Here is a 25241-nt window from a genome sequence, read left to right on the forward strand (position 1 = left end):
ATTTCATATAAATATCCAAATGTGTGTTCTTATGCTTAAATTTAGTTTGATGGATGTTTATTTGCAAATATGTCTTATATCATAACTAACCTGATGATAAGGATTAAAGGATGAGCGGAAGAATCCAGAAGTTGGTTGCCGACAACATTCAAGGAGAAACGAGCATCGAGGAACAACCACGAAAAGGAAGTTATAACCACTTCAAGAAACATGGCAGCGAATAAGGAGGAGTTTTTACGAGCCATTGCCTTCTCTACATTTACATTGTAACAAGTGAATGCTGAGACTTCATTGCTCCCTCCTCAATTTTGTTATCCTTCCTTTCCGCTTTCAGTTGTTCTCCTATATTCTCTCTTGCAGACTTAACTTAGGATAGTTACTTTTCTGTTATGTAATAAAGAGTAGATTCCCTATATATGTTAGGATCGACTCCTGTGTGTGAAGTTTTTGGTTTTTAATAAGTTTTATTGAGTAAGAGAGAACACTGATTCACAGTTTGTTGCAGTTGTGTTTTACAATTCTGAATCATGTAATGACTGATTAATGAAATGAATTAGTTCTCTTTAGCTTCTATCTTGTGTTGGTAGATTAGAGAAGCCAACCAAGGGTGCCCACTTGGAAGGTGGATTAGATTAGGATAGAATAGATTCATTTTACTAGCATTAGTAGTATTTTAAGTAAGATGTAGCTAGTTAATTCCTTCCTGTAGCATCACACTTCATGAACGTTCTTGCAGCATCTGCAAGAATAGTCTAGTGGATGAGTCAAGATGGAATATTTGTTATCTTGTCACTGTGTTTTCAACATTCATAGATTCAATATTTTCCTTTCCACAGTAGTAGTGTAGTTTCCTTCCTTTGCATTTTTACTTTCCTGCAGCACAAGCATAATGACTCATCAAGGTACCTAGTGCACATACTGTGCCGACCATTTTAAGTATACGCCTTTGGGTTGACAATCTAAATGCACCTCATGGTAGGGGAAAATTAGTCCTTAGCTTGAATAGATTATTCCTAAGCCAGGCCTAGCGCATGACTATGGAACACCTATTGTGAGGCGGTTCAACAGTAGTTGTCATCTTTGTTGTAGAATCAACCTTAGACAATTTTGTCTTGTACCTCTTTCTCTTTAGGTTGATCTATTGTAATAGTGGGAGGTTGTAAGGATTGTTGTTGTGTAGTTTCTTTTTCCCTGGTTATTTCCACTACAACTTTCTATAGCTCATCAACACTCACCAATACTAGATTGTACATAGTTGTGCTTGTAGTGTTGATTGGTGAAGGATCTTCTTGAGATCCTCTATAGTTAAAGGGTTGATTTTCTGAGCAAAAGTGTTAGGAACATCCTTTACAATGACTATAACTATAGGTTCTATGTGTGGAGGACTAGGAGGTGGCAATTGTGTATCTTGTACATTTTGTTCAGTTTTCTGCTTCTCTTTAGCTGTTGCCATTTCATTTTCTTTTTCTATTTCCTCCTCCACTGTTTCTTTTTATGGCTCTTTTTCTCCTTCATCCTTTTGTCACCCCCTTTCTTCTTCTTTCTTTCTGGCCTCAACCTTATTTACATCTTTATCCTTTTCAGTGTTCTATCCCTCAAAGGGATCTTCTTCCCCACCCTTAACAATAGTCAAGCCATATATCAACTTCCACATTTTTGTTGATTTATTGACAACTTCTTCAACTTTATTCTGCAAGATGTTGAAGGCTCTATATTTTGGTGCAAACTTGCTTCCAAGTTTCTTATTTTCCTTGGTGATTTGACCTTTACTCAATTCTGGCATTACTTGTGCCAATGTGGATTCTCGTATTTCCTTTTCCATTTTAAAACAATAATGCCACTTATTTTCAACAATTTCATATAATTCCTTGGTCATTGTATTGTCTAATTCAAGAGGAGTGTTCTTGAATTCTGCCATCATGGCATATAATGATTCTTCAACTTTATTTTGATCCTCTCTACTTAATTTATTAAAATCAACATTTTTCAGTCCAGAAAAATCTGCATTTTGCCTAACATTATCATAGATTTATATCAATATTTGACTTAGGAGCATGGCTTAACACTCTAAATTGGTTGATATCTTTAGATTTTTTCCTTTCCTCATCATCTGACTCTAGTTATGCAACATATTTTCTCCTTGGTTTCTTCTACACACCACCGGTTTGCTTAGTAGCCTTCTTCTTTTCTTTGTCCTGTTCCTTGGCCTTTTGAGTTGAGACTCTTGTGGTAGCTCTTGTTACTGGTATTGTTGGCTTGGTTTGGGTTGTCTTTATACCCTTCTTTGCTTTAGGCTAGGTTGTAGGCTGAGCTTTGGCTTTTCTCTTCTTGGGCTCAACTTGAGCTGGTGCTTCCTTGGCTTCTTCTTCCTTGACACCTTCTTCCTTTTCTTCATCCTCACCTAAGCCTTGTGTCAATGCAAGAGGTTGATGTTCCTCTTCATCATCATCTTCCTCTTCCTTGGCTTTAGCACCTTCACCTTCTGCTTCTCCTGCAATGCCTTCTCCAAAATTTTCCTTAAGCTTCTTTACAAGCTTATCTTTCTTCTTTAAGGTGGAGGTAGTCTTTAGCTCCATATCTACTTTGGATCACACCACATCATATGTTCCAAAGTGTGGTGCTTCCTTATCAATTTCCTTTGCAAGCAATGCTATGATTGCCACTGATGCTTCATCAATGTTTAGCTCATACCCTAAAGGTCTTAACCATCTAGTCCTTGGAATTGCTTCTTGGATATAAGTATAATCAATATCAACTAAGAAACAAATATCATTGATGTGTTGTTCCACTAGGGAAACTGGTATCCTTAGTCTTTGCTTCATGGATTTCTTGAAATCCTTAAATTAATTAGTCATTAGAGAGTCAAAGTTATCTCCCATTTGCTCAATGTACTCATTAATTTGAGTAATAGCCAACTTATCTAATTTCCAGTTTACTTTGCCAAAAGAGAGAAATTCTTCCAGAACATAGAAAAATATACAGATCAGAACTGATCCAAACTTACACTGAGTACCTTTTGATCTTCTTATTGCTCCCAGATTCTCCATGATCTACTGTAATAACAATTCTGTTAGATGATATGTATGATCCTTCTTAATAATTTTGTAGGCCACATCCACAGTAATGCATGGAACAATATTCAATCTACTTGATTGATAAAACTTGTGAGATATGGTTCTTACTGCAAAGTCCAGAAGGGGATCTATGATTGTATCAATATTCGTGCCCCTTTTGTTCCATTTTGCCCCATGTTCTTTTCAATAGCTTCCTTAGAATCACTTTGCAGGGTCTTGTATCGATCTAGGGTTGGAAAACCTATAACCCTATGCACAATTCTCTTTGTTATCTTGGTAGGTCCTCCTTCTAGCCACAAACAACCATTATGTATTCTGCTTAGGAAAATTCTTATCCATTCAATTTTAAAAATTGTGGGGAAAACTAGGGCACAGGTTAAGCCCTTTCTTTCAACTATTCAAAATTCTTCCTTTAGCACTCCATTTTCACATAGTTTATCATATGCTTGATGAATCTCCATGTCTCCTATTGTGCCTACCTTGCAATTGTAATATTTCCTGATATTTTGCACCATTACAACTTTGGGGGGAATCATGGATAGTGCACCGACAAGGTCATTTTTATATGCAACTTCTCGAATCAACCTAAAATCTAGTTGTTTAACTTCATTACTAACTAATTGAACCAATCATATTGCAAATCTAGGGTTTCAAAAGATATTAAACTTTATAGCTGTGCACCTCAACACTTGAGGAATACCTTAGATTAATGAAAATAGTGCTTGATCTTTGTTGAAATCTGTATGCAAAAGCTTCAATTTGTTGTTCATCAATCACTTCTATGCTCTTCTCATTCTTGCTCTATGTTCAAATGATGATAAATGATCATAGAATTAACCTTATACTCTTCAAAACATAACATTAAATGCTTAGTGCATATATAGCTGTACACTTGGCTCCTTAAGGATTTTAGCATAACTTGGCTTCCATTGACTTTCTATCACTCGACTCCAACTAGATTTCTTCTTCACTTGACTTCCATTGACAACTCAACTGTGACCAATTACTTAGCTCCTACTAGTAGCTTGGCATATACTAACATTTTCTCAACATCCAAGGACAACTTGGCAATACTGGTGAAAACTTTGAATTTCAACTTTGCATCTCTAATCATTAGTTAGATGAAGTGTGACCACTTCACCTATTAGGTGAAGTGATCCCTTCATTTGATGGGCTACACTCATTTTTCTTCTTCCATGTCTTATTCATTTCTCCTCTGATGTGTTCAACTCTACCTTCTCTTTTCCTTTGTTGAGTTTTGACTTGGGTGCCTTTGACTTTGTTGGGTAATTCCTACTGATATGACTAGTCTTCAAGCAACTAAAACATGTGGTTTGACTTAACCATATGCTATAGTTCCCTTTGAAATGTGTCCTTATGCAATTTTCAGGAATGTGTCCATATTCTTGATAGTAATGACAACTATACTTGGTGTTATAGTCCCAATTATAGTGATGACCATGGTTACATTCTCTTGTTGCCTAATTTGATGTCCACATAAGCTTTGATCTACACTAAAATGCTCTGTGTCCATACTTCTTGTAATTGTAGTAGTGGCCTTCAAATTTTGGTGTACTAGCAGTCCTAGTCTTGTAGTTATGTGCCTGATGTCCTTGCTTCTTGCACTTGTGATAGTAGCTTTCATTCTTAGGCTTATCATGTTGATAGACATTCTTGCTCCTACATACATTAGAAGTATGTCCCTTTTTAACACATAAATGAAAAGTAGGTTTAGTGTTCTTACCTTTGTTACTTCTTTTTTCTGCAGTCTTGGATGATTCTCCTTGTTCAGTGATAATGTAACCAAGTCCTAAAGTATCATTGCTAGCCCTTGGTGATTTTAATAACTCCTCAAAGCACTTGATGCTCATTGAGTTTCTTGAAGCTCTCTACAATCTCCTTTTCTCTTTTTAGGTCATTTTGTAGTTGTTCATTTTGTATCTTCAGTGTAGAGATCTCAATATCCTTGACATTTAGTTCATGATGTGCATTCATCATTTGACTTAAGGTGTCCAACTACATGTTGGAGATTCTTTCAAACTGAATTTTTTTTTTTCCTCCAGTCTATTGTTAAGATTTCTCTTGTCATCTTCTATTATGGCTTTTTCTTTAATGGCTCTTATCTTCCATTTAGTTACTTCACAAAGCATCATGGCTTGTGATTCTTGTTCTAGCTTGAGTTTTTTGATTTCTTCTGCTTGAGCTCTATTCTTCTCCATCAGGTCTGCTATTGCTACATCAAACTCTTTAGAATCTCTATTTGAAAATAGATTTGAGGTGTCAATCTCCTTGTACTATGTGTCATTCTCAGCTATGGCAATCTCTTTTCTTCTTTTTAAGGATTTTCTTAGTTCTCCTCTAGCTTCTTCCAAAGCATGTAAAGCAAGTTGTATGTCAATTACCTGATTCTCTATGATCTTCCCAAGTTTGTAGACTTCCATTTCCAAATCTTTTCTCCAAGCTATAAGGCTCCTTCTTGTGAGAACTCAGCTCTGATACCAATTGTTGGAATTAACAAGTGGGAAGATTTACTTATGAGAGGTGGGGGGGGGGGGGGGGGTGTGAATAAGAAGTAACTAACTTTAACCCTTTTAAATTCTTTTAACTAAAACCACTCACATGAATTCAATCTATCTACTAAGCTTGAAAGTAAAGACATGCATGAAAATAGACGACACACAAATTTGGTAACCCAAAAACCCTCCAAAATGAGAAGGTAAAACTAGGGTGGGGATGACACCCACAAAATATCACTGTAGCAATGCGTAACTTTTCAAGGTTACAATTTTTGACCACTTCCAATGGTTTTCCCTATGAAAGGTCTGTCCTATTAAAGACTTTACACTTTGTCAAAAGTGACCTAGTTAACAGATTTCACTACCCTGCTAAAAGTAGGCATGGTTAGAGGACTTTGTACATTCACTTAGAATGTCACCCTATTAAACGATTTAAAAATGGATGCTAAGCCAACCTAAGTCCATAGGATTTCCATTATCTAATACAATTGCTAGAGAGTATTAGAAAGTCTTTGACCTGATAGCTTTGCAATCTCTAATTGCTAATCCTAGATCCTTGTTCTGCTTTGATTGACTTGATCCTTGCTTGATTTGATATGTCACTCTTCGAAGTTTTGATACTATGTTCTTGATCAACTGAATACTGCAATGTTTCTCTGTTTCTTTAAGTCTTTTTACACTTCCCTCTAGATTTCGCTATAGTTTACCCATACATTGCTCTCATCCATGCATACAATGCGGTTTTGTCCTCCTTTAAAGGATTTTGAAGACTTAGGGTTAGGTATGAATCTATGATCCATATTAAATCTTTATTTCCCACTCATTCTTTGCACTTTTCTTATTGGTTGCATGTTGATTGCATAGGAAATATAAAAGATTCGTTCTTATCCTTAATATCCTTTGAGATTCTTCTATGTTGGCTCAAAAAATGGTTTACATAGGTGTTTGTGAAATTAAAAATAGCTATGTCCAATCTGTGTTCCTCAACAGTTGTTACCTTTGATGCTCAGCTCATTTAGAAAAAATGGCTCACTTGGCACCTATACCAATTCTATTCCACTTGGCTTCTATAGTGACTTGGCACCTATACTTTGCTTGGCACTTGATCTTCACTTGGCACCTGAAGATTGCTTAGCACGTGAAGTTCACTCAACACCTATTGTAGTTCTATCTAGCTTGGCACTTGAACTTACTCGACATCAAATTTTTACTCGATATCAACTTTTTACTCGACATCTATACATATTTTACTCGGCATGTGTTACTAGCTTGGCATGAACTTAGTAAACATCTTAAGTGTGTTGACACGAAATAGTCAAAACCTAGTCTTAGATTCAACATCAAAAAACCTTTTTTTGGAGAAAAGTTTAAAATATCCATAGAACATGATTGAATATGTACTATTCTATAATTATCATTTATATGTCAATACCTTGTTATTGTTTTTAAAAATAAGAACCTCTATATATCCTATAAATAAAATGATTTATTGTTGGATTATGTAGTTCTATGAAAGTGAATTATATATGTAATAAAAGTGAACTATACACAAATGCATAACACTATATAAAGCATATTGATATGGTTGAAATTTTTATATAAAATTGAAAGGCAAGGCCTCACCTTTACATTATAATCATTTAAAATATACCCTAACTTCTCCTCAAGTATCTACTCTCTACAAAAATTAATTTGACATGATATATGTTTCAAGTCTAATACTTTTATACACTTATTTTTATTATGTTAATTTTATTTATACTTTTTAGCCAATAGGCTTTCCCTTTGGGATTGTGTAACACCACCAAACAACTTTTTAAAAATGGTTTTTAGATCATAGTTTAGGGTGACTGATCTATGTATCAAATCTTTACTAAATCTTATTTGCAAGGATCGTATCTTATCAAAATATTATCTACAAGGATCATATCTAATCATAACATTGCTAGGATCATATCAAATCATGAAATTTCTTCTCCACATGCTATTTCTTTGTATTTTTAGATGAAGCTTTATTAATCTATGTTGCAAAGCTAAGTAGAATTGATGGTGTCATATATGACACTCCATCACTTTAGAGTAAACAATTCAAAAAGATTGAGTATGCATGAATTTAGGACTATCATAGAAACCTATGAGCTAAACAAGTAAATTCCAAGAGTCTAACAAACCATCAAGAAAGAGAAAAATAATATGATAGGGGAAGGAGAAGGAAAAAATAAATATGGTAGTTGTGACCTTTGTATTGGCTATCATCTTGAAAGCTGATGGGTTAGCACTCGAGTAATGCAATGGTGCTCACTCATACATTTGACTCCCTAATCAATCTATGCTTTTACTTACTCCGATGATATTGTTTCCCATGTTGCTTGGGATGACTAATATCATCAAACTTCCAAGGACTGATAAACATTTTACATACAAGATTCAATCTTTGGCTTTTATTTTATCTTCTTTTCTTGTATTTTGATGATGTGAGTTGTTTTGGATTTGGTTTTTATGGCAACACTGTATTTTTTTGGGGTGTACAAATGTTATAGCTTGATGCTCTTGTTGCTCGTGGGGTTTCGTGGGCTCATGAGACCACTCCACAAAAAGTCAAGCCTTTTCTAGTTAAGAGCCATGTCAATGGAAGACATTATATTCAAGACACATAACATTGCAATCATAGATGTTCTTCGTACAATGATGATTTGTTTGTCTTGGCTATCTTTATTTCTATAATAATCTATATTTGGTTACCTTCAAGACCCATAGCTAGAGCCTTATTTTGTTTATTTAAAAAATATTTAATTTCCAATTTTTCGAAAACCAATCAATGGTAGACAAAATTGACCAATTTTCCTTGTTAAGAATTTGTTATTTAGATTATATCCTAGCTCACTAAAGGATGCTATGTAGACTTAATATCCCACCAAATGATTTTGGGTCTAGGTTATTCATTGTGAATTTTCCAAATTGTGCACTATCTCAGGGTAGGTAATATATCGTGCTCACCAATCCATTCTGAGCCTCCCACTGCCACCATTTGTATTTTTTTTCAAACTAAAATACTTGCTGCATAAAGTAATTTGTGTTCACACCCAATATGTCCTTCAGGATATTAGATAGATGTCTTGAATACGTACCTAGACATTATTATGTGAATCTAGGTTTCTTTGTGCAACAACAAATAGAATTAAAATTAAGAAATTATTTGTACATGTTATTTAATTTATTCACATAAGTTTTGATATTTTTCACACAAGTTTTCATAATGTTCATTGATTTATGGAGATTGAAAATTAATACATTAACTAACTATCATTCATCCTTTTTAATATTTGTAATTCTAATTCATCATTCACTTGAGATATTACATACACAACACAACATTACACTATTATATTTTGTTCCTCTTTAACAGTTACTACTATTCATACAATGTTACTTTTATATACTTTCTTATATTATATAAATATCTAGTTATGCTACAATGTCACTAAAACAAATAGCTTAGAGGTATTAAAATAAAATAGGTATAAAGTCATTCATTTGAGATTTTTAGTGAAAGCCATAAATTTTAGAAAATTAATGCATTAATTTTAGAAAACCAATTTTCTCAATCTTTGTGTTAATCCTTAAATGTATTTTTCATCATACAAACTTAATGTTCATTACCTTTTCTAACAAATTAAGATTTGTTTGGCCAATAGACCAATTAATTTGATAATATAGAGCAACTAATTTAAATTTAAACTTACTAATCACATTGGTTAACATTTCAGTTAGCATAGCCACATTATCTTCCAAAACTTTAATAGTTAATCATCTTGAGGTAAGAATTTAATCCTTCAATGCTTTAGTAGTGGTTATCTTTCTCACAAATAATGAAAAAGTCAACCTCATACAATGAAAGGCCATTCCCAAAGATAAAATCCTAAGAGCCTTCAATATAATAGACTTTGAATTAGTGGTATTTTGTGTGATCATAAAGGGTGTCCTGAGGTCCAAGGAAGTTGCAGCTAGATAAAGTTGTCATGTACCCCTGTTATTCTGAGGGCTACTACTTGACTCCTAACTACTCTTGGTGGAGCAATAAGGGTTGTATTATGTTCCTTTAAATTTATAAAAATTCAAATTAATGTATTCCATAGTGAAACCCAAATTATGTATGAATTTGAATATTTTTAATGCAGGCATTTTTCACTCATTGGTTTTAATCTTAACAAAAAAGAAGTATTATCAATCCTAACATCCCATCATTGGGAGATAGATCCTAAAAGACAAAAGTTGAATGAGATTAATTAGTGGGAAGACCTTATATATTCAAACTAAACTTAATAATTATTTCTTAAACAACATGTTTTCCTCTTTCATACGACTAGTACTTGTAGAGACTCAAGCTATCCACACACAACCAAAAAAATATTAACATCCATGTAGTTACCATAGTGAAATAGAGATTGAAAGAAATATTATTCTAGCCACAGTGAAATAGAGATTGAAATAAATATAAAGGATAGATTGTTACTTCACTTCCTACAATAGACTCTTATGGAGAGCTACAATTTGATCAATCATTCGTATTCATTTCCTTCTGCATCTGCAAGATAACATGTATTTTAGTTTCAATGTCCTAGGTTGTAACCTATTAGTGTTGAATGTTATTATTAAATTGAATAATTTAAATGAACTTAGCATGGATATTACACAACTCTCAACCAAGATGAATCTTCTCAGTATTCTATTCAAGTTAAAAAGAATAACAAAAAAATAATATTCCTATACTATCCTTCCATCAATTGATGTCAATACGTATTAATAGCTTTTAATGGGTCTTGTATTAATGGGAGAAGATTAATAAACTATTTTTTAAATACCATTTTTTTCAACAAAATCTTAATCATATAATTTAGTGGAATATGTGTTATCTCAATAAAATACAACTAACATGATTCAATGTGCACGTAAATCTCATTTGACTTTTATCTATGACATTCTCATGCTCATAATTACATGTTAAATACTCAACTTTATGTAATATTGAATCTGTGACCTCATGGAAAGTTTTGGCTTTGTTAGCATCACTTAAACATGTAATAATTGCTTAAGTGTTCCATTCATTTTGATGATATATGGTTCTTGTGAGCCACTACTTATGAAACATGGGTCATTGAGCTTGACTCAAAACCTACATAGTTGAATCATGATAAAAATATCACAATTTGACTTGCTATGGAAAAAAATCCTACTTATCAGTTGATGAGCTCAAGGAGCTTTCTAATGAATGATTTCTAAGGAACGAATTTTTTTGAATAACTTTCGTTTTATACACTTCGTTGTGTAATATGAAGCTTCATTTATGTTTTTCAATCCTTTCGTATTTACAACTAAAAAAATATTTCAACAAATGTACATTAAAGTTGTACAATGTATGAACCTCTAAAGAGGTTACTCATGTATATATGCCTCTATTGTATATAAAATATTAATTCTATGCAATTTAAAATCTTTCCTTGAATTTGACATCTCTTCAATTTTTCTTTTTTGATAAAACCTATCAGTGTACCCCTTGCACCACCCCTTGTACCTCTTTCTAGTGCCAGTGCTAGTTATTAGCCATTTCCATTTGAGGTTTTCTATAACTGAGAATTGTCTTACACCTAAAAACCACTTATATTCACCAGTTACCATCATTGTATACCATTGTCAGTCAAATCATTTTATTGATGAGTTGTACAGATAGGATGGGTCATCAGTCTCTTGACTTGTACCATTTACTTTCATAATGAAAAATAATCTTACATTAACTTTCATAATGAGAAAAATCTTACAAAAATCTTACATTTACTTTTCATAATGAGAAAATCCTTACAAAAATGTTGTCCACTATGATCTATGTTGGTAAAATCTTACAAAAATCTTACATTTACTTTTCATAATGTTATGCAGCCATCTCATTAACATTAATCTCACCATTGAACATGTCTGTCACAAAAAGAAGCCCTTGGAAGTTAAGTAAAATAAAGATTGAAACTTCTTCATAGGCATTAATTCATGGCTAGGCAAGGCATATTTCTTATCCCGTTTCCCTCAAGATTTGTCAAATTAATGCTACAAAATGAGAAATAAGAGGTGAGCCTACAAATTAAGTCCTCATCATGAGTTGTTGCAATCAAGGTCTTACAGAGCCAATCAACAAATGGAACAAGAAGGTTGTGAGCCAAAACAAGGAAACTGTTGGATTATTGTGTTATTGTGTGATGTACATAATTTTCATCACAACCCTCTACTAGTGGTATGCTACTTGTATCTGTTCAACATACTTTTGTGTATTGATCAATTTTTTATTTTGAGTACTAGATAAACATTCGTAATACATGTAAAAATGTAAACAAACTCATTCATTTTACTATAAGAAAAATTATGTCACTTCTATAACGAATTTTGCCAACTTAAGTTGTATCTTTTTTAGAAAGCTTTCTATGGTTTCATCATCTTCCCCAATGTATCCACATTTCCTATCTCTATTGTGCATGATATGCTTGATAATTTCATATGCCTAGTGTTATCTAGTAGAAAAAGAATTCTCATCTATAATCTATACACTTTCCAATCATGGAGAGGATTAAATTGCTACAACTAGGAAGGGAATTCTTGTGATATTAGATCTTCATATGTTGTTTCCTTGAACTTCATTAATGGTGTTCCATTGCTTGTGCATTCTATTGTCGATGCTACTTCAGCCTACCATTTTCCTTTTCTCTCATATCCACCCTTGAAAGAATCATGTCTCATCAAATTCTTTGCTTGGGCCTTTACTATTTTAACTCACCTTTCTCAACAAGCTTCGTTGCTTGGCTGTAAGCATTAATTTTCTTGAAGGCATTACAGGGGTCTAAATTGGAGGGAAATTATGTGCAAGGCCTGATTACTCAAGGAAAGTTGTGCTTTCCATGCCCAAAAATATTCCTTTCTCTCATGCAATCATCCCATGCTTATCAAGGGCTTCAAAAAACTTTGTATAGAAATAATATGCATACCCCTTGAAACCACATCTCAACTAACATGTAATTAGGCCAAATAGAGCAATGAGAAACATAATATAAAGAAAACCAGTCAAATCACAAGATTTTTATGAAAAAATGGACATCAAGGCACCCAATTATTTGTAACAATATAATATTTTTTTGCAAATTTCTTCAGCTATGATTTAAATAGCTTAAATTTCTATAAATATAATATTAACACTATTATAGTGATGAAGAGCACCGTATGGTGCAACCTCACCATATAGTGAGTCCATCATACAGTGGAGGTAAGTTAACATAAAATGTACGATGGATGAGCCATACTCTGGTTGAGCCATACGGTGACATATATTTGTGCCATGAGTGCCAGACAATACAGTGGTGTGATAGTAGAGTGGTCTCATAATGTCAGATAGTACAATGGTAATGGTGCCGGACAATACAGTGAATGATGGACTGACTGAAGCATTTGTGTGATTGAAGCTATTTGTACTCACCAAAGGCATCCATGTGTAATAGACAGTTGGCAAACCATTTTTCTTGTAAACATTTGTGGTATTCTTTTAAGAATTTGCAGGGTGTTTTAATGAGTACAAGAATTCATTTGAATGTATCTTGATGAAATCAGGTTGATTGTAAAGGCAGTTTGAGTTTGTGAAAATCCAAAGTGTTGTATGTAAATTTAGTTTACTATAATACAAAAGCTTGCTCGGGGTTCTGGGTGGTGTGTTTTTCCTGGAAGCGTTTCCCATGTTAAATTTGTGTTTTCTCTATCTCGTGTTTGATACATTTTTTTTTATAGTTTATTAATCTACACATCTCTATAATTTTTTCTTTGTGCTTATTCACTATCATTTGGCATTTAGAAAGTGTTTTTGCACTGTTGGTTTCCTAACAAGTGGTATTAGAGTTTGGCCAGTTATGTTATCCTTGTTAGGTAGGGTTTGGTTTTTTGTGCCAAATTGGTTTCAGTGGGAGTTCACAAGTTTTTTGTCTATAAATTGAGATGGTGAGTATGTCAAGATGAGAAGACATTAAAAAGTTCAATGGCATGAACTTTGAGTTGTGGAAACTTAAAATAGAAGATTTTCTAGTTGATCGAGACCTATGGAGTGTCATGTCAGGAATTAAGCCTTGAGTCATGAAATAGGAAGATTGGGAACTAATGGATCAGAAGGCTAGAGGATTGATAAGATTGAGTCTTACAGACTCTGTTTTATTGAATTTCCATGAAGAGAAAATTGCACATTCCTTGTGGAAAAAATTAGGAGACATTTATTAGGGAAAATATTTGGTAAACAAGATTTTCCTAAGAAAGAAACTATACTCCTTGAAGATAGATGGAGGAATAACTATGGTGGATCACCTAATCTCATTTAATATGGTGATTGCATAGTTAACATGTGTTGGTGTGTTTGTAACTTGATGAAGATTAATGCATGTTACTATTATGCTCATTGCCTGATTCATGGGATCATTTGGTAATGGCCATTAGAAGTATGACTACCAAGTTGAAAATGGATGAAGTAGTTGTTGCACTTCTATCAAAGGAGATGCAAAAGAAGTCCTCTATGGTAGCCAAAGAAGCCCTGAGTGTGAGAGGAAGATCTAAGTAAGAAAAATGACATGAAGTTGAAGTCTGAGGAGTGATCTGCCACTCTTGGAAAGAAGTCCAAGGTGAAGTGTTGGAACTATAGGTAGAAAGGTCATATTTGAAAGGATTGTAAGGAGAAGAAAAAGAAGAAGAAGAAATTTACTTCTAACATTGAATCTTCTCAAAGTGATGTTGATGCCTTTATAGAAACCTTGGTAATGCCTCCATCTGATGATGTATGGTTGGTGGATTTGGGAGGATCATTCCACATGACATCTCATAAAGAATGGTTCTTGAAATATGAACTATACAATGGTGGAAAGGTATTCTTGGTGAATGATTCCACACTAGAACTTGTTGGTAGAGGAAGAGTAAGAATTTAGTTTCCTGACAGTAGAATAAAAGGAATTAATGGGGTGCTTCACATACTCGGTCTAGCTTGAAACTTACTATCTGTAAGAAAACTAAATGATGTCGAAGTTTAGGTAATGTTTATCCATGTTGGTTGCAAGATGACTAGGGGTTCTATTGTTTTAGCTAAGGGTGAACACATTGGAACACTGTATAAGTTAGATGCCAAACTTATGTGCTATAATAGTATCTCTATAAAGTCTAGTAGAAGTAATGACACAACCCATGGTGCAAATGCTATGGAAGTTAAACTTCTTGCAGAGAAAATAATGCTTTGGCATCACAGGCTTGGCCATATTGGCGAGAAAGGTTTAAAAACCTTGAAGAATAAAAACTTGATTGAGGGGTTAGTTGATTGTAACCTTGAATTTGATTTCTGTGAACATTATATCTATGGAAAATAAAACCGTGTTTAGGTTTATTCTAGTTTTCAAAAATCTTCTGGTTCATTAGACTATATTCATTTTGATGTGTTTGGTCCTATGGATGTTCCTTCTCTATTTAATTCAAGATATTATTTATCATTTATTGATGATTATTCAAGAAGAACATTTGTTTATTTTTTGAGAAAAAATTAGAAGTGTTCAATCAGTTTAAGGAATTTAAAAGCCATGTTGAAAATCAAATTGGAAGAAAGATTAAATGCCTAAGGATAGATAGCAGTGGAGAATTTTACAATGCAGATTTTGACAAATTTTGTGTAGATCATGGCATCAAGAGGCATACGATGGTGCCTTATACTTTGTAACAAAATGGAGTAGCAGAAAGGATGAATTGGTCATTGATGGAGAGAGTAAGGAGCATGTTGGGAGGTGTTGATCTAGAATAGAATCTTTGGGCCGAAGAAATGGCAACAACATGTTACTTGTTGAACCATTCTCCTATGGCAACACTAGTTGACAAGACATCTATGGAAGCATGGTCTAGTAAGAAGCCCTCATTAAGACATTTGTGTGTTTTTGGTTGTGAGGCGTACACTCATGTACCTTAGGTGAGTAGGTCAAAGTTCGATAACAAAGCTGTGAAGTGCATCTTCATTGGGTATAGTATTGGTGTGAAGGGATACAAATTGTGGAACCCTCTCACTGAAAAGATCTTGCATAGCAGGAGTGTTATCTTTCATGAAATGAAACTTAACTCACTTGAGTAGCTAGAGAAAATTGGGAAGAGCAAGGAAGTAGTTCAAATCCCTTTAGCTTCCAAACAGGAGGTATTTCAAACTCCAAATGAAGCTAAGAATGAGAATCTAGAAATATGTAAGAATGAGAATGAAGAGAGCTCGAGTGATCATACAAGTGAAGAAGAACATGATCTTGAACCTCAGGAAGTTTTACCACAAGAAGTAAGGAGATCTACTTGAGAGAGGATACAACCTAATAGGTATGGTTATTCACTAGAGAGATTTAATTATTCCATGTTGAATGTTAATTGTGCCTATACTTTGCTTACAAATGTTGATGAGCCTAGGATTGTTAAAGAAGCAATTAATATGCCAAATTCATATTCTTGGTTGTTAGCCATGAAGGATGAAATGATTTTTTTGGAAAAGAATGAAACTTGGGATCTAGTACCTTTGCCTAATAGGAAGAAACCCGTAGGATGTAAATGGGTCTTTAAGAAGTATGGTCTAGATAGAAGGATTGACAAGCACAAGGCAAGATTGGTTGCAAAGGGGTATTCTCAGAAAGAAGGGATTGATTATGGAGAAATATTTTCTCTTGTAGCTAAGCTAACATCTATCAGATTTCTATTGTTACTTGCATTGGCACATGACTTTGAAATTGAGTAGATGGATGTGACAACAATGTTTCTTCATGGTGATCTTGAAGAAGAGATATACATGTTCCAAATAGAGTACCTTGCAAAAAAAGGTAATGAACGTCTGGTATGTAAATTAAAAAAATCTTTGTATGGTTTGAAATAGTCACCTAGAATGTGGTACCAAAAATATGATACATATGTTTTGTCTTTGGGTTTTACGAGATCTAAATTGGATCACTGTGTATATTATAAAGCTAAAGGTGATCAGATACTTATTATTGCTCTATATGTAGATGATATGTTGTTTATAAGCAATAGTAAGGAAATGATTTTAGAATTAAAATATTAATTATCCCTAAAGTTTGAAATGAAAAATTTAGGGTCATAAGGGACCGAGTAGGTAGAAAACCTTGGCTCAGCCAAAGAAAATATATTACCAATGTTCTGGAGTGGTTTAATATGATTGACTACAAGTAACAGGTAGTTCTAGTGTTACATGGAATGAAGCTGTCGGTCAATGACAATCCAAAAACTCCTAATGAGATTGAAGAGATGAAGTAGGTACCTTATGCAAGTGTTGTTGGAAGCCTTATGTATGCAATGGTTAGTACGAGATTGAACCTTGCACAAGTAGTGGGGGTATTGAGTTGGTTTATGACAAATCTGGGTAGGTCACATTGGGATGTTGTGAAAAGAGTTTTGTGATATTTGAAGGGTACATCACAGTATGCATTATGTTATCAAGGTAATTCAGTGGGATCTAACAAGTTGGTAAGCATTCAAGGTTATGTTGACGCAGATTAGGCCAGGGACATTGATAGAAGAAGATCCACCATTGGATATGTATTCATGGCAAATGTTGGTGCTATCAGTTGGATGAGCAAATGAAAAAATGTAACTACATTGTCGACAACTAAGGCCGATTACATGGCATCTACTTGTGCATGTTAGGAGGTAGTTTTCTTAAGTGTTTGTGTTCGAATATTTGCTATGATGCAGGAAGAAATAAAATTCTTTGTGATAGTCAAAGTGCAATATGTTTGGCAAAAAATTCCACTTTCCATGCTAGAACAAAGCATATTGATTTACAATACCACTTTGCACGTGACATTATTGAATATGGAAAGGTAAATCTTGAAAAGGTTGATACTCGAGAGAATGTTGCAGATGCATTAACAAAGCCAATGAACACAACTAAGTTTAAATGGTGCATGAACTCTATGGGTCTTAATACCCCTAACTCTTATTAGCTGTATTGAGAGAGTGATTCTACACTTCGTCAAGTGGGAGATTGTTACAGTAATGAAGTGCATCGTATAGTGAGTCCACCGTACGGTGGAGGTAAGTCACTATATGGTGACATATATATATATATATATATGGTGGATGAGCCATACTGTGGTTGAGCTGTACAGTGACAAATATTTGTGCCGTGAGTACCAGATAGTACAGTGGCGTGATAGTATGGTGGTATCATGGTGCCAAACAGTATGATGGTGATGGTGTTGGACAATATGGTGAATGATGGAGTGACTAAAGCATTCGCGTGATCAAATTTGTGTTCATTGAAGGCATCTATGTGTGATAGATAGTTGGCAAACCATTTTTCCTATAACCGTTTGTGGTATTTTGTAAAAAAATTGTAGGGTGTTTTAATGGCTATAAGAATTCGTTTAAATGTATCTTGATGAAATCAGGTTGATTGTAAAGGCAATTTGAGTCTGTGAAAATCTAGAGTGTTGTATGTAAATTTTGTTTACTATAATACAAAAGCTTGCTTAGGGTTTTGGGTGGTGGGTTTTTCTCGGAAGGATTTTTCATGTTAAATCTATGTTTTCTCTATCTTGTTTCTAATACATTTTTTTGATAGTTTATTAATCTGCATTGAGAGAGTGATTCTACACTTCGTCAAGTGGGAGATTGTTACAGTGATGAAGTGCATCGTATAGTGAGTCCACCGTACGGTGGAGGTAAGTCACTATATGGTGACATATATATATATATATATATATATATATATATATATATATATATATATATATATATATGGTGGATGAGCCATACTGTGGTTGAGCTGTACAGTGACAAATATTTGTGCCATGAGTACCAGATAGTACAGTGGTGTGATAGTATGGTGGTATCATGGTGCCAAACAGTATGATGGTGATGGTGTTGGACAATATGGTGAATGATGGAGTGACTAAAGCATTCGTGTGATCAAATTTGTGTTCATTGAAGGCATCTATGTGTGATAGATAGTTGGCAAACCATTTTGCCTGTAACCGTTTGTGGTATTCTGTAACAAATTTGTAGGGTGTTTTAATGGCTATAAGAATTCGTTTAAATGTATCTTGATGAAATCAGGTTGATTGTAAAGGCAATTTGAGTCTGTGAAAATCTAGAGTGTTGTATGTAAATTTTGTTTACTATAATACAAAAGCTTGCTTAGGGTTTTGGGTGGTGGGTTTTTCTTGGAAGGATTTTTCATGTTAAATCTATGTTTTCTCTATCTTGTTTCTAATACATTTTTTTGATAGTTTATTAATATGCACATCTCTATAATTTTTTCTATATGTTTATTTCCCTGTCATTTGGTATTTGAAAAGTGTTTCTGCACCGTTGCTTTCCTAACAAACACCTTATTTCACATCTTACTAAAAAAAAAAAAAAAATCATATTCACCAAATTAGTGAGGGGGTCAATTGTTCTAAAATGTTTAAACTGGACACTTATTTTCAATAAAAAATTTGAACTTCAACAATAAGATTGGAAAAATATAGGCTTCTCAAATTAGAGACGAGGCTCACATTCTAGCAAATTAAAAAAATCCATTAAAAAACTTTAAATTAACTAAAAGTTAAACTCAAAGCACCGATTGTTTCTCTTTGCCTCGAATTACAATCAAATGTACCTTACACTACCAGATGGTAATGATACCTTAATCGAGCACACATGGTAGTAGCACTCTAGGTCTGACAGTTCGATTGGTTGCCATCTTCCATACATAAAACAAAACAAACAAAGTAAAATGCAAGATGCATTTTGTTCATATGGATTAGTTCATATCCTACAAAACTTAAAAGCAAAATTTCCAAAGTGCTCCAATGAACTACCTTTGTCACTTTTGGCTATATATACGTATAGTAAATATAAGGATTTTTACTAATTAAATTATGGATTCATGAAAACTATGTGCAACAAAGGCCAAACCCCCATTTCTTATTGTATTCTTCTCATGAATAACTGCTTTACTATGGACAATTCACCATAAAATTTACAAAGGTTATGCTACCATAGGGCTTTCCATTCGAACCTTGGTGTTTATATACTCTTAAGAGTATTAGTGTTTTCTCTCGTACTCTTTCCAGAGTTCAGAATGCTTTTAATATTTTTTGTTCTACTCTTTCCATCATTCCATTGCATGCAAAATAAAAAACACATTTCCAATCTACCAAACAACATGCGAAACAAAAAACCTAAATAGGAAAAGGCGAGTATAGCTGACATATTGTTCAATGCACATTATTTAAAAAAGATATATTAAAAAAGATAATACACTGTAACAATAAAAATTATTATTAAATAGGATGCTCAATCTTCTAATTACATTTTCATATGTAAATTTTAGTACTTATATTAGATCACTTGACATTTTGTAAGTTGTAAAATTTAATAGTTTCTGAAATTAAATTGTTTTAATTAAATTAAATTAACTGATTTAATTGATCAACCAATTTCATTTAAATTTCAGTTTGATATGTACTTAAATTAAAATTGAAAAAAATTATTAGTCAACTATCTTTACATTTTATTTCTAATTATTTCCCATTTTTTCTAATAATTTATCTGATTTTATATGATTTTAAATCATTATTAATATTTGAATTTTTCTCTAATATTGGTCACATTATTATTTAAAGACTCCATGCCAAACTTGGGACAATAGAATACACAAATGTGTAATCATTAATCTAGTAACAACTAATAATGTACTGCAACATTTTAATATAATAAAAGTGTAGAGTATAATTTCATCTCTAAAAATTAATTATTTATATATATAATATGAAGCTATTTATTGATTCAATAGTAAATAAAGAAAAAATTCAATTATGTTTTTTTTGGGTAAAACTATATATATATATATATATATATACATATACACTGCAAAACAATTTGTCAAACAAGTAGAATGTAATTCATTTTGATCCATAGGTGTAATTTTTTTTCATCCACAAGTTAGAAGATTTAGTGGCACATGAATATAACTAATATCATTGGCAAAATTCTCGTCCTCAAAACCCATGGATTTATAGGTAGCAAAATCTTATTTGCTTGTAAGAAAATAGTGTACTCTCTCATCTCTCACAAGTGGTTTCCATTCTCTATAGACTAACATTCAATTTTTACAATCAAAATCTTGCATTTTCTAACAAGTGGTTGCATGTTTATAGGGGTGTATTAGAACTTAGCTAGAAACAAGTGGTTCTATTTTTGGTAGTTAAATTTTACTAATTTGTCTAGTTATAGAAAAACAATTAGATTCACATTTTTTTTTCCATATAGAATGTTTGAGTTTCAAAACAAATCCTAATAGCTTCCAATTTCATTAAACATCACAATATCAAATGATTGAAAATTATATTAAAAATTATAGATTTTAAATGATGTTCATAGTTTTATTCTTTAGATTTAACATTTATTTTATTTTTAAAAATTATGACTAATTCTTGACAATATATCCAATAATAGATCTCTTAAGAAGTTAGAGATCAATGATCCACTACCATCTACTTACTCCAATGAAATTTTTTTTACTTAATCAAATCTTTTTACATTTCTATTATATAAATCATCATTTATGCTTTCTGATAAGAAAGCCTACCGGGGTATCCTTGCACTTTTTTTGGGTGCAAGTCGTAGTAACATAGTAAATTGTATGAATACGAATCAAACCTCCGAAGGTCAATTATAAATTTAAAAAAGGAAATTCTTTGAGTGACTACTAAATTTGAATCCAACCGCCACAGGATCAAGAAATTGGCCTGAATTGCGAGTGGCCACTCACGCATAATTGTAAACAGATATTACAAATCTGAACTCCTGCAACATGTTAAATAAACAATAAATTTGCAGTTTGAAGCCGTTAATATGTTTACAGACATCGATAACCAATGCAGATTGGTATGTCCAGTTGGGTTGTTTCCCCAATGTCAATTTTGTTGGCGAAAACCCAAAAGAAACTGACCAGTTTGTTCATTCAGAGCCTACATCACATTAACACTAGTGCTCAAACAAAAGCTAAGCGTGCTCATCTTAGTACTGAACCCAATAGAGTTACAGGAGTAGATGTGAGGAGGCTCTGTAACAGCGGCCAACTTAATGAAGCTATTCATATTTTGCAAGCGATGAGTACCCCACTGGACTCCTCTACTTATGTTTGTCTACTGGAGGGATGCCTAAACAAGAAAACACTATCCCTAGGCAAATTGATGCACGCCCACACCATTCAAACGGGGTTTGAATCGAGCTTGTATCTGGATAACCTGCTAGTTATAATGTACGGCAAATTGGGAAGCCTGATGGATGCTCGAAATGTGTTTGACGAAATGCCTGAACGAAATGTGGTATCTTGGACTGCCATGATATCAGGTTCTGCTTGGTATGGGTTTAATAAAGAAGCCTTAGACTTCTTCCGCCAAATGAAGCAAAATGGGATTCTGCCCAATCAATTCAGCTATTCTAGCACGATACCCGTTTGCGCTAAGATGGTAGCTGTGGGACATGGTAAAGAGGTTCATGGTGACATAATTAAAGTTGGTTTTGAGTCAGATGTCTTTGTAGCAAGTGCACTTTTAGATATGTATATAAAATGTAGAAATATCGAGGATGCATGCAAAGTGTTCGAGAAAATGCGTGAACGAAACGTGGTTTCATGGACTGCGATGGTTGCCGGATATGCGCAGAGTGGCTATCTGGACAAGGCTTTGGAACTCTTTGAAAGAATGCCAGAACGAAACGGGGTCTCATGGACAGCTATAATTGCAGGATGCGCACAGAATGGGCGATTTCAAGAAGCCGTGAAGCTATTTTGGAAAATGCCAGAACGACACCTCATGTCGTGGAATGCAATGATCTCAGCATATTCACAACATGATTGTTTTGTAGAGGCTTTGGAACTGTTTCGACAAATGCAATCGACGGGTGTGAAGGCGAACTATGTGACTCTTACCAGTCTTCTCCCAGCTTGTGCCAAATTGGCAGCTCTGCGACAAGGCAGGGAGGTTCATGAAGACATAATTAGGAGTGGTTTTCTGTCTGATGTCTTTGTGGGGAATGCCCTTGTAGGCATGTATGCTAAATGTGGGAGCATAAAGGATGCGCGCAAGTTGTTTGATAAAATGACTAAACGTGATGTTGTATCATGGAGTTCGATGATTGTAGGCTGTGCCATGCATGGTTCGGCCCATGATGCTCTTCTACTCTTTGAAGAGATGCAACATTCAGGCACAAAACCGGATCATATTACCTTTGTTGGGGTTCTGTCTGCTTGCTGTCATGCAGGTTTGGTCGATGAGGCTTGGCATTTTTTTCATTGCATGAGTAAGGACTACCACATCAGACCTTCAGTAGAGCATTACACTTGCATGGTTGATCTACTTGGTCGTGCTGGCCATCTTAATGAGGCTTGGGACGTAATCCAAATGATGCCAGTGAAAGCGGATGCTATTGTATGGGGCGCATTACTTGGTTCTTGTCAAATCCATTGCAATGTTGAACTGGGAGAAATTGCCGCAGAGCGCCTTTGTGAAATGGAGCCTGAAAATCCTGCACACTATGTGCTGCTGTCAAACATTTATGCGTCTGTTGGAAGGTGGGATGGTTTCCAAAGAGTCCGGAGAATGATGAAGGATAGGAAGGTCAAGAAAACACCAGGGTTAAGCTGGATTGGAGTCGACAACGAGGTAAATACTTTTGTTGCAGGAAGCATGTTGCATCCCTACACCTAAAAGAAGCAAACGTGTTTTAAAACAATATGGTTGAGATCCTAAAAGCTGAAGGAAATAAACTGACATTCAGAGATCCTTCGGGCGGCTAAAGAAGCCAGAGTAAATGCATTAGAAAAACCATCTTCTACAAGATTTGTGGGGAGCAATGCAAATGAGTTTTTCGGTACCAACATACAATAATGTACTCTAAGGTTATATACACTCCCCTCGGTCAATGAAAAAGGGGTTCTCCTGGACACCACCTATTGGCTCCATGGAGTGGGTTTCGTCATTTTTATTAGAACAAAAAAACCATCACCACCAAGGAGGTTGAATCACTAGACTGAACCATAGATGCTCTACATACAGATAAAAAGAAAAAACACCACCACCGAGCATCAAACTCGAGCTGAAAATTAAACTCAAACCTACATTTGAAGTATCTTAAGTGAGAAATGGTTGATACAAATGTACTCTTCTCACGACACAAATATAGGCGCTCTACAAGGCTTAAATATTAGTGCTTGGTTTTTTCGGAACTGCAATCTCCACAATATATTTGATTGGTTACATGGAGAGGAATTTGTTGTAACCAAACAGATTGAATGGCAACCGTCTGTAATTCTGCACATCCTAGATTATGAATATTCCCGTTTCTTGTTCTGATACCTTGTTAGATATATGTTATTATGTATAAAAGATTGAATTTGAATGACATAGTTTATTTTTATTCCGACCTTAGTTATGGAAAGTAAGGTGCCATCCAAGCAGTGGTTGCTTCAAAAGTGCTAGTCATATAAGGCAGAGAATTCAAAAACATATATTGCTATTTTCTGATAAAATAGAACGGATCAGAGAAAACTCTACAACTTTATCATCCACTCTTCCTGCTACGACTGTAGTAATGCCACAATTTCTATTTATTTGGCAATTACCAGTTAAATGTACAATGGCTATTATTAAAAATTTATCAGTCGGAACATGCACTAGATAAATATTCCAATTTCTTTAGTATTATCATATATTTAAACTATTTCAGGTCTCAGTAAAATGCTTTTGAGTGTAACTTAAACCATTTCTATGCTCTTGGTATAGAGGATTGTTGTGTTACACCGTAGTTTTGTTTTTTAAGGCTTGTGTTGGGTTTAAAATATGAGGAATTTATTATAAAACTTATAAATAATTTTTTTAGTTGAAGGTTCAGTTTTATGTCTGATTTTTTTGGTTAACAACTAAAGATCGAGGGGTATCTATTTCACCAAATATCTCTGGGGACTCTTTATGAGTCATTCACAAAACTTCACCATTAGACGAAAGGCCCTTTGACATGTAAAGAAAATTTGATTCCCCACATGGTGTGATTTTTAAAATCATATATGGATAGATGACAATTTAGATGTGAAATTAATTGGTGAATGATAGAGAAAAGGGCGAGTGAAAATGACAACTAGTGAAATGTTAGGATAGAGATAAAATTGCCACCTGGATGTGTTGGTGGAAAATGTAGCCAAAGGAAGCTAAATCTTTGTGTCCCTTGGAAATTCTCAAGGAATGTCATAATTCTTATGAAAGAGGGAACATCTTGGACAAATAAAAATAATCTGTGAGCTAATCTACCACCTAAATTGGCCAATGAAAGTTGGGATGGAACAATTTAGAAACTAATTCAAATAGTGAGATGAAATCACAAGGTGTAGGCTGCTAAAATTGTGAACATATCCCCGTGGAAATTGTGGTGGATAAGCTCAAGAATATTATTAGGGAGTTGAATGAGGCTTTGGCGAGGGAAGTGTGTGTTAAGTTTGATGATGAAGTTGTTAATGAATGAGCTTAAGGGGCTTTTTAATGAATGATTCATAAGGCATAACACTTGCTAAAGGTTT

At 34.0% G+C, this 25241-nt stretch overlaps 1 pseudogene across 1 annotated transcript; it reads left to right on the forward strand.

Annotated features, from left to right (window-relative positions):
* Positions 1-21285: 21285 nt before the first annotated feature.
* On the forward strand, positions 21286-24099 carry LOC149555213 (pentatricopeptide repeat-containing protein At2g13600 pseudogene; annotated as a pseudogene). The gene has a single exon (XR_016364467.1). The product of XR_016364467.1 is annotated as a pentatricopeptide repeat-containing protein At2g13600 pseudogene (transcript).
* Positions 24100-25241: the final 1142 nt, after the last annotated feature.

The sequence above is a fragment of the Cupressus sempervirens genome, chromosome 5 (assembly GCF_028749045.1).
Source record: "Cupressus sempervirens isolate cs-2001-9-10 chromosome 5, ASM2874904v1, whole genome shotgun sequence".
Lineage (NCBI taxonomy): Eukaryota > Viridiplantae > Streptophyta > Pinopsida > Cupressales > Cupressaceae > Cupressus > Cupressus sempervirens.